The sequence below is a fragment of the Triticum urartu genome, chromosome 4A (genome assembly GCF_056163025.1).
Source record: "Triticum urartu cultivar PI428250 chromosome 4A, HENAU_Tu73, whole genome shotgun sequence".
Lineage (NCBI taxonomy): Eukaryota > Viridiplantae > Streptophyta > Magnoliopsida > Poales > Poaceae > Triticum > Triticum urartu.
The window spans coordinates 337,978,819-337,990,873 of NC_141876.1; positions in this window are offsets into that span (position 1 = coordinate 337,978,819).

A 12,055-nucleotide genomic window follows, 5' to 3' on the forward strand; every position below is an offset into this window, starting at 1 on the left:
AGTATCCCGATTATTGTTACTTCGGGGTTAACGGATCATAACACATAATAGGTGACTATAGACTTGCAAGATAGGATCAAGAACACTCATATATTGATGAAAACATAATAGGTTCAGATCTGAAATCATGGCACTCGGGCCCTAGTGACAAGCATTAAGCATAGCAAAGTCATAACAACATCAATCTCAAAACATAGTGGACACTAGGGATCAAACCCTAACAAAACTAACTCGATTACATGATAGATCCCATCCAACCCATCACCGTCCAGCAAGCCTACGATGGAATTACTCATGCACAGCGGTGAGCATCATGAAATTGGTGATGGAGGATGGTTGATGATGACGATGGCGACGGATTCCCCTCTCTGGAGCCCCAAACGGACTCCCGATCAGCCCTCCCGAGAGGTTTTAGGGCTTGGCGGCGGCTCCGTATCGTAAAACGCGATGATTTCTTCTCTCTGATTTTTTTCTCCCCAAAACTCAATATATGGAGGTGGAGTTGGAGTCGGAGAGGCAACAGGGGGCCCACGAGGTAGGGGGCGCGCCCTAGGGGGCAGGCGCACCCCCACCCTCGTGGCAAGGTGGTGGGCCCCTAGCCTTTATCTTTGGCAGGTATTTTTCTTATTTTCTGAAAAGTGTCTCCGTGAAGTTTCAGGTCATTCCGAGAACGTTTGCTCCTACACATAAATAACACCCTGGTAGTTCAGCTGAAAACAGCGTCAGTCCGGGTTAGTTCCATTCAAATCATGCAAGTTAGAGTCCAAAACAAGGGAAAACGTGTTTGGTAAAGTAGATATGTTGGAGACGTATCAACTCCCCCAAGCTTAAACCTTTTCTTGTCCTCAAGCAATTGAGTTGACAAACTGAAAGTGATAAAGAAAAACTTTTACAAACTCTATTTGCTCTTGTTTTTGTAAATATGTAAAGCCAGCATTCAAGTTTTCAGCAAAGATTATAACTAACCACATTCGCAATAACGCATAGGTCTCAAGTTTACTCATATCAATAGCATAATCAACTAGCGAGCCATAATAATAAATCTCGGATGACAACACTTTCTCAAAACAATCATAATGTGATATAACAAGATGGTATCTTGCTAGCCCTTTCTGAGACCGCAAAACATAAATGCAGAGCACCTTTAAAGACCAAGGACTGACTAGACATTCTAATTCATGGTAAAAGAGATCCATTCAAGTCACTTAAATCATTCAGAGGAGGATACCACCCTATCATACCACATCATAACCATTTTAATAGCATATTGGCACGCAAGGTAAACCATTATAACTCGTAGCTAATCAAGCATGGCACAAGAAACTATGATCTCTAGTTGTCATTGCAAACATGTTTATTCATAATAGGCTGAATCAAGAACGATGAACTAATCATATTTACAAAAACAAAAGAGGTCGAGTTCATACCAGCTTTTCTCATCTCAGCCAGTCCATCATATATAATCATAATTGCCCTTCACTTGCACGACCGAACGATGTGAATAATAATAATAGTGCATGTGCATTGGACTAAGCTGGAATCTGTAGGCATTCAATAAACAGGAGAAGACAATGCAATATGGGCTCTTTTGGCAGATCAACAATAATGCATACAAGAGCCATTTCAACAATTTAATTATGGTCTTCTCCTATCGACCCCCAAAGAACAGAAAAGAAATAAAACTATTTACAGAGGAAAGCTCCCAACAAGAAAAAAGAAGAACATGAAATCTTTTTGGGTTTTCTTTTTAATTACTACTACAAGCATGGAAATTAAATGGATTAAAAGCTACAACTATGTTTTTGGTTTTTCTTAAGGTTTATTAAACACACAAGAAGAAATCATAAAAAGGAAAATAAACTAGCATGGATGATACAATGAAAAAGTATGAGCACCGACATCTAGCAATGAGTATGTGAACATAAATGTAATGTCGGTGGGAAATACATACTCCCCCAAGCTTAGGATTTTAGCCTAAGTTGGTCTATGGCCGCGGCTGGCCTGGCAGATATCCATAATAATAGTTGTTGGGGTTGTACTGTGATGAGGAAGAAGAAGGCTCAGATTGCCACTGGCTGACAATCATCTCCGGATCCCACTAGTAATTAGACTGTCGTGAAGGATCAAATTGTGGTTCCGGCTCTGGCTCCTCGGCTGGTGCAGGGTTCCGGTAGGCGTGGATAGCCGTCAACGGAACAAGGTACGTGCCTGCAGTCAAATCAAACAAAGAAGGAGCAGGCAAGGTAATAGTCTCAGGATGATGTTTATTAAAGAACAATTGATATTTAAGCTCTCCTTCCCTATTCTTAACAATAAAATCATCTGCCACCATAATTTTATAATCTAGATAAACACGGGGCAGCACTTTTTCTTCCTTCTCAGCATGCCTAATAGGTATGTTAAAATGTGCAGCTAGGCGTATAGCATAGATGCCTCCAAAGATGGGGCCCTTGGTACGGTTCAGACTTAACCGTTTGGCAATAATGTTGCCCATACTAAAAGAGTTATCACCGTATAAACCGTCGAGCAAAATAATAATATCAGGTATACTCAGGTTTCTACAGTTTCCGCGACCAATTAAGCAACGACTAGCAAATAATGCAAAGTAGCGTAAAATAGGAAAATGTATGCTAGTGATTCATGAATCGGAAACCTTCCTTGTTTCCCCTACAGTGATAGTGTCAATAAATCCCTCCACATCATCACGATGTGGTTCTTCTATCTTGCCCCCAAAAGGGACTAAACAGATCCAACAAAAATCATAAAGTGACATCTCCTTATGCTCATCATATAAATGAAATTCCACCGTAGGTGGTGAGTTTCTAGAATGAAAATGAAAGTTTTGGACAAAGGTATTTGTGAGCAATAGATACTGATCGCATTGGTCGTGGGGGAAAGCGGTAAGGCCTGCAGTCTAAGCCAACTCATGAAAATCTTCATAAATCCCGGCTTCTCTTAAGAAATCCTTGGAAGGCCATTCACACGCCCGAAGCTCCGCGGTGCGAGGCAGATTATACTTAGGCTTTGGTGCCTTCTCCTTCAAGCTTTGGCTCGATGAGCCCCTCAAAAGTCTCCTCATCATTTTCTGAAAAATTCTGAAATTTTTAGTAACTTCAAAATAAAGGTAAACCAAACTCAATAATATTGATAACAACTACTCCTACAAGTGCCTAGGGCCTACATCATGCATCAAAACTACTTTTGACCATATAAATTTGACATGCACGCTCAAGAACAAGGTCACCTAAGAAGCAAAAATTTGCAATGAATAAAGCACTAGAACAAAAACTAATTGGACCAATGGAGGAGTCACATACCAAGGAACAATCTCCCCAAGCAGTTTTGTGAGAGGTGCTTTGAGTAAGGAGATCGAAAATGGCAGCAAAATGAGCTAGGACTCAGGTTTGAGCTGGTTTTTCATGTTTGGGGGAGGAAGAAGGAGTGTATGGGTGAAAGGATAAGTGGATGAGGGAAACCGTGGGCCCACGAGGCAGGGGGGCGCGCCCTCCACCCTCGTGGGTAGGTGGTTGACCCCCTGGTGTGTTCTCAGTTCCATAAATCCTCAAATATTCTAGAAAAAATCATATTTAATTTTCAGGGCATTTGGAGAACTTTTATTTTCGAGGTATTTTTATATTGCACGGATAATCAGATAACAGACAGAAAAATATTTATTTTTGTTTCATCTAATATAAATAACAGAAAGTAAACGTGGGTACAGAAGGTTGTGCTTTCTAGTTTCATCCATCTCATGATCATCAAAAGGAATCCACTAACAAGGTTGATCAAGTCTTGTTAACGAACTCATTCCGAATAACATGGAACTGGAGAAATTTCGAATAACACTATGTTACCTCAACGGGGATATGCACATCCCCAATAATAAGAATATCATATTTCTTCTTAACAGTAGGAAGAGGAAATTCAAAACCTCCAAATATAATCGATGAAAATTTTCCAATAGAGTTGATACTATGAGCTTGAGGTTGTTTCTTCGGAAAGTGTACCGTATGCTCATTACCATTAACATGAAAAGTGACATTGCCTTTACTGCAATCAATAACAGCCCCTGCAGTATTCAAAAAGGGTCTTCCAAGAATAATAGACATACTATCGTCCTCGGGAATATCAAGAATAACAAAGTCCGTTAAAATAGTAACATTTGCAACTACAACATGCACATCCTCACAAATACCGACAGGTATAGCAGTTGATTTATCAGTCATTTGCAAAGATATTTCAGTAGGTGTCAACTTATTCAAATCAATTCTACGATATAAAGAGAGAGGCATAACACTAACACCGGCTCCAAGATCACATAAAGCAGTTTTAACATAGTTTCTTTTAATGGAGCATGGTATACTGGGTACTCCTGGATCTCCAAGTTTCTTTGGTATTCTACCCTTAAAAGTATAATTAGCAAGCATGGTGGAAATTTCAGCTTCCGGTATCTTTCTTTTATTTGTAATAATATCTTTCATATACTTAGCATAAGGATTGGTTTTGAGCATATCAGTTAATCGCGTACGTAAAAATATAGGTCTAATCATTTCAGCAAAGCGCTCAAAATCCTCACCATCCTTTTTCTTGGATGGTTTAGGAGGAAAGGGCATGGGTTTCTGAACCCATGGCTCTCTTTCTTTACCATGTTTACTAGCAATGAAGTCTTTCTTATCATAACATTGATTTTTTGATTGTGGGTTATCAAGATCAACAGCAGGATCAATTTGTATATCATTATCATTACTAGGTTGAGCATCATCATGAACATTATCATTAACATTATCACTAGTTTCAGGTTCGTTACCAAATTGAGTTTCAACATCAGAAATAGAAATAGCATTTGGATTCTCAGGTGTTTCTACAATAGGATCACTAGAAGCATGAAAAGTCCTATCTTTTTTCTTTTTCTTCTTTTTAGAAGAGCTAGGTGTATCTATATTATTTCTCTGAGAATCTTGCTCAATTCTTTTAGGATGGCCTTCAAGAACAAAGGTTCCTGAGTCATTCTACCACCTCTAGTCATAACTCTAATAGCATTATCATTATTCTTACTATTCAATTCATTAAGCAAATCATTCTGAGCTTTAAGTACTTGTTCTACTTGAGTGGTAACCATAGAAGCATGTTTACTAGTAAGTTTAAGTTCACCTTTAACATTAGCCATATAATCACCCAAGTGTCCAAGCATATTTGAATTGTATTTCAATTGTCTACCAAAATAAGCATTAAAATCTTCTTCCTTAGCCATAAATTTATCAAACTCATCTAAGCATGGGCTAGCAATTTTAGTAAATGGGATTACATCTTTATCATATCTATAGAGAGAATTTACCTTTACTACATGTGTCGGGTGTAACGCCCTCGATGCGGCTATATCTCCCACGTGTCGAAGCACGACTTAGAGGCATAAGCGCATTGAAAGCAATGTCGCAAGTGAGGTAATCTTCACACAACCCATGAAATACATAAGGGAAAGAGATACATAGTTGGCTTACAATCGCCACTTCACACAATACATGAATAAAGCATTACATCACCCAGAATACAATCAAGGTCCGAGTACGGAACCAAGATAAAAGAAGACTACCCCAAAAGCTACACAGATCCTCGATCGTCCCAACTGGGCTCCACTACTGATCAACAAGAAAACGGAACAACACAACGAACACGATCTTCATCGAGCTCCTCATTGAGCTCGGTTGCGTCACCTGCATGGTTCATCGGCGCCTGCAAGCTGGTTTTGGAAGTATCTGTGAGTCACGGGGACTTAGCAATCTCACACCCTCGCGATCAAGACTATTTAAGCTTATAGGTAGGGTAAAAGGTATGAGGTGGGGCTGCAGCAAGCGACTAGCATATATGGTGGCTAAACATACGCAAATGAGAGCGAGAAGAGAAGGCAAAAGCACGGTCGAGAATCTATGATCAAGAAGTGAGCCTAGAACAACCTACGTCAAACATAACTCCAACACCGTGTTCACTTCCCGGACTCCGCTGGAAAGAGACCATCATGGTTACACACGCGGTTGATGTATTTTAATTAAGATCAACTTTAGGTTTTCTACAACCGGGCATTAACAAATTCCCATATGCCCATAACCGTGGGCATGACTTTCGAAAGTTCAAATCCCTGCAGGGGTGTCCCAACTTAGCCCATCACAAGCTCTCACGGTCAATGAAGGATATTCCTTCTCCCAAGAAAATCCGATCAGACTCGGCATCCAGTTACAAGACATCCTCGACAATGGTAAAACAAGTCCAGCAAAGCCACCCGAATGTGCCGACAAATCCCGATAGGAGCTGCACATATCTTGTTCTCAGGGCACACCGGGTTGTCCAAGGTTCTGGTAGGCCAGCCCAGAGTTGCCCCTGGTGGCCACCGGCAGCTGACAGGCTGGACCAACACTCAGAGGAGCACTGCCCCCCCCGGGGGGGGGGGGGGGTTTAAATAAAGATGACCCTTGTGTCTGCAGAACCCAAGGGAAAGAAAAGGCTAGGTGGCGAATGGTAAAACCAATGTTGGGCCTTGCTGGAGGAGTTTTATTCAAGGCGAACTGTCAAGGGGTTCCCATTATAACCCAACTGTGTAAGGAACGCAAAATCCGGGAACATAACACCGATATGACGGAAACTAGGGCGGCAAGAGTGGAAAAAAAACACCAGGCATAAGGCCGAGCCTTCCACCCTTTACAAAGTATATAGGTGCATTAATTAAATAAGAGATATTGTGATATCCCAACAAAATCCATGTTCCAATAAGGAACAAACTCCAATCTTCACCTGCAACTAGCAACGCTATAAGAGGGGCTGAGCAAAGCGGTAACATAGCCAAACAACGGTTTGCTAGGACAAGGTGGGTTAGAGGCTTGACATGGCAATATGGGAGGCATGATAAAGCATGTGGTAGGTATCGCAGCATAGGCATAGTAATAGAGCGAGCAACTAGCAAGCAAAGATAGAAGTGATTTCGAGGGTATGGTCATCTTGCCTGAAATCTCGCAAGGAAGAAGAACGAGTCCATGAAGAAGACAAATGGACGAAGTCGAATGGATCCTCACAAACGCGACGTTATCGGAACTAACCCGAACAAGGAACACCGGATAGAAGAAAAAAACATAGTAAACAACCACCACATAAACATGGCATGATGCACAACCAAGTATGATGCATGTCCGGTTTAATGAAGCATGGCATGGTAAAGTGCAACAAACAACACTACAAGTTAAGTGCAGCTCAATATGCAAATGAGTTGCATATTGAAGAAAACACCACATGACTTATTTAGTTCTCTCTCGTTTATGTACCCAACAAGATTAAATGTTGATTAACATGGCAAGAGGGTGAAGCATGATAAAACTATACTTTCGAAACAATTTAAATGGGGCCGGATATAACAAACAACAAATCCTGTAAATCCCCATATGCAATTATCAATTTGGTGCAACAACAATTTTAAACATTTAAATGTTATTATCATGATGCGAATGACATGTGAAAGTTTTATGCAAGTTTTAAAGAAAATGTTGACATGAGCATTATGTGAAGCATTTGTCATCATGGCGGAAAGAAAGGGGTGCCACGGCAACGATACCGAAAACAGTGCCACGGCAACGTCTCAGTTCCGGTAACTCGATTGAGATACCGATGCAAAGGAGAAGTGTGCGGATGCGTGCAAAAGATGGTGGGGCACTCCTGGATACCGGGTGTCCCATGAGTCGACGATGGTGACAAGGCAAAAGAGGTGCAACATGCACCGACAATTCGAGCACTGAGTAAGCACGAGCATCTCATACATCACACATGCATTCGTCCACGGGCGGTCGTCTCGGGGTTATACCTTCGAAGCGTGCATTCTTGGAGCGGTTTGAGTCAGTGCGATGTAGAGGGAGTAGACGTTCTCGGGACATTTGTACTGGAGGTAGTCGTGTTGGGGAACGTAGTAATTTCAGAATTTTCCTACACACACGCAAGATCATGGTGATGCATAGCAACGAGAGGGGAGAGTGTGATCTACGTACCCGTGTAGACCGACAGCGGAAGCGTTAGCACAACACGGTTGATGTAGTCGTACGTCTTCACGGCCCGACCGATCAAGCACCGAAACTACGGCACCTCCGAGTTTTAGCACACGTTCAGCTCGATGACGACCCCCGGACTCCGATCCAGCAAAGCGTCGGGGAAGAGTTTCGTCAGCACGACGGCGTGGTGACGATCTTGATGTTCTACCATCGCAGGGCTTCGCTCAAGCACCGCTACAATATTATCGAGGATTATGGTGGAAGGGGGCACCGCACACGGCTAAGAATATGATCACGTGGATCAACTTATGTGTCTAGGGGTGCCCCCTGCCCCCGTATATAAAGGAGCAAGGGGAGGAGGCCGGCCGGCCCTATAGGCGCGCCAAGGAGGAGTCCTCCTCCTAGTAGGAGTAGGACTCCTACCAGGAGGGGGATGGATGTGGGGAGGGAGAAGGAAAGGGGGGCGCCGCCCCCCTATCCTAGTCCAATTCGGACCAGGGGGAGGAGGCGCGCGGCCCACCCTGGCTGCCCCTCTCTCTCTCCACTAAGGCCCATATGGCCCATTACTTCTCCCGGTAGGGTTCCGGTAACCCTCCGGCTCTCCGGCTTTCTCCGAAATCACCCGGAACATTTCCGGTGTCCGAATATAGCCGTCCAACATATCAATCTTTATGTCTCGACGATTTCGAGACTCCTCGTTATGTCCGTGATCACATCCGGGACTCCGAACTAACTTCGGTACATCAAAACTCATAAACTCATAATATAACTGTCATTGAAACCTTAAGCGTGCGGACCCTACGGGTTCGAGAACAATGTAGACATGACCGAGACACGTCTCCGGTTAATAACCAATAGCGGAACCTGGATGCTCATATTGGCTCCTACATATTCTACGAAGATCTTTATCGGTTAGACCGCATAACAACATACGTTGTTCCCTTTGTCATCGGTATGTTACTTGCCCGAGATTCGATCGTCGGTATCTCAATACCTAGTTCAATCTCGTTACCGGCAAGTCTCTTTACTCGTTTCGTAATACATCATCTCGCAACTAAATCATTAGTTGCAATGCTTGCAAGGCTTATGTGATGTGCATTACCGAGAGGGCCCAGAGATACCTCTCCAACAATCAGAGTGACAAATCCTAATCTCGAAATACACCAACCCAACATGTACCTTTGGAGACACCTGTAGAGCTCCTTTATAATCACCCAGTTACGTTGTGACGTTTGGTAGCACACAAAGTGTTCCTCCGGCAAACGGGAGTTGCATAATCTCATAGTCATAAGAACATGTATAAGTCATGAAGAAAGCAATAGCAACACACTAAACGATCAGGCGCTAAGCTAATGGAATGGGTCATGTCAATCACATCATTCTCCTAATAATGTGATCCCGTTAATCAAATGACAACACATGTCTATGGTTAGGAAACATAACCATCTTTGATTAACGAGCTAGTCAAGTAGAGGCATACTAGTGACGTTTAGTTTGTCTATGTATTCACACAAGTATTATGTTTCCGGATAATACAATTCTAGCATGAATAATAGACATTTATCATGATATAAGGAAATAAAATAATAACATTATTATTGCCTCTAGGGCATATTTCCTTCAAGTCGTTCATGTCCGGGAAGTGGTAGAGGTACAGGTCTTCGACAATGGTCATCGTACATGCTCCGAGGTCATTGATAGAGGTTCTTGCAATCTCGGCGACAGTAGTGGTACACATTTTAGTAGGCGTTCGAGTCATCATTAGAGGAACTTGACGGACTTGAATCCCTTCGAGGTTGTCGTGGTACTTGGGGTCTTCGGACTTGCCGGTCTCGTCCTTGTGACGGTAGTCGAACTTGAAGTTATTGGTTCATAGGTCTTCGGCGACAGTAGTTGTTCACGACGCTTGTGACCCGCGGTTCTTCGACAACGATAGTCGTACACGTCCGTAGATGTTCGGGGTCGTCACTATTCGTAGCCAAAGTAGTTGAACTTGAGGGTCGTCAACGTCGTGGTACTTGGTATCATGGCGCCCTCTTGGCCTTGACATAGACGAAACGGAACGCGATGATTGGCATTCGGTGTCCAGCGACAGCAACATAGGAGACTTGGGCGACATCGAGAAGATGAGCGTGCTCGCTCGGGCATGGATCTGGACGCGGTCAACGCGTGGGGCGATCAAGCAGGCAGCAGCGCTGCTCATCCTCCTCGGTTGAGGCCAAGGCGAAACGAGGCATGGCGGGCAGACTTGGCATGGAGCAAGGATGACCTGCAGGGACGCGGTCGAGGAGGAGGCCGATGTCACGGAGGAGGGCGGCACAGTAGGGCGTAGAAGGGAACTTGAGGAGGAGCTCAAGGAAGCGACACGAAGCACCAAGGGGCGGCCATGGCGGGCCCCTGGGTGGCGAAGGGCGTCGCCAGGAGGAGCTCTGCTCCGGCATGGCACGCGAAGACGACGGTGAGGGAGAGGACGCGCGGGTGTGGGGAAAACCACCGGTGGTCTCGATCCAGATGGGAGCGGGGTCTGGTGCCCGAGCGGCTGTTGCGCTCGTGCAGCTCGCATAGCAAGGAGGGAAGGCCGCGGCGGAGTGGAGAGCTTGGGGCGCCGGCGGCGGCCTCGGGAAGGAGAAGGGGGGGCTTGGCGTGGAGGAGAGGAGGAAGGAGGCAGAGGGGGTCGGGGACGAGGAGCAGCGCTTCTCTCTCGCTGGTTCGGTGCGCGCGTGAGAGGCGGCGCGAGGGAGGAGAACGAGGGAGAGATCAAGCGAGAGAGAGATGAGGACTGGTCAGCGCTAGGGAAAGAGATCGAGGGAGAGAAGGAGGAGCGATGCGGGAGTAGGCGGCGGGCACGGGAATGAAGGGATGGGCTAGGGTTACCGCGGGGGCGCGGCTAGGCTACCGATGGGCCTTAGAGGCCTCAGCGCAAATGGGCCAGCCTGGCAGGACTAGGCCCAAGAGGCTGGGCTTCTCTCTCTTATTCCCTTTTTATTTATTGCATAAACACAAATAAGAGAAAAGTACAGAGAGTTTGGGGTTGAAGTAGGGATGGAGGTACATATTTCTGGAAACCATGAAATATGCCCGATTTAAACAAATTAGTTTGGAAATTTTTACAGGCTATAAATTTAAACATGTTCGAATTTAATTCAAACCGGCATGAATTTATAACCTAACCAAACTGAAACCAAATGGGCTTAAATTTTATAGGATGACCCTACATAATAAATATGATTTATCGGCAAAAGATGAACATTTATTTGAGCAATTCTAATTGCAACTCAAATAAATAGAGAAAAGGGAAAGAAGGAAGTGGCATAGGGATTTGAAACTTGGGTGAAACCAAGTTGGAAGTGATCATGGGGTTGATGGAAGGATCAAGATAAGAAAAAGAAGTTGCAATGCACATGAGCAACTAAATTAAACAAACACAACAATGGTATGGAGAAGATGCATTATGCAAAAATAAAATAAAACAAACATCACAAGCGAGCAAGCACGCATGAACATAACACAAAATAAAAAAATGGAGGTCTCGGTCTTGGGGCGTTACATCGGGTTATCAAGACCATGAGTTTCTTCAATAGGTAAAGGATTAAGATTATATGTTTCTTCAACAGGCGGTAAATTGAGACCATGTATTTCTTTAATAGGAGGTAAATTCTTAACATCTTCAGCTTTAATACCCTTTTCTTTCATAGATATATTTGCTTCTTGCATATCTTCAGGACTGAGAAATAGAATACCCCTCTTCTTCGGAGTTGGTTTAGGAATAGGTTCGGGAATTGGCTCCGGAGGTGTCCAATTATTTTCATTTGTCAACATATTATTCAATAGAATTTCAGCTTCATCCGGTGTCCTTTCCCTGAAAACAGAACCAACACAACTATCCATGTAATCTCTGGAGGCATCGGTTAGTCCATTATAAAAGATATCAAGTATTTCATTTTTCTTAAGAGGATGATAAGGCAAAGCATTAAGTAATTGGAGAAGCCTCCCCCAAGCTTGTGGGAGACTCTCTTCTTCAATTTGCACAAAAT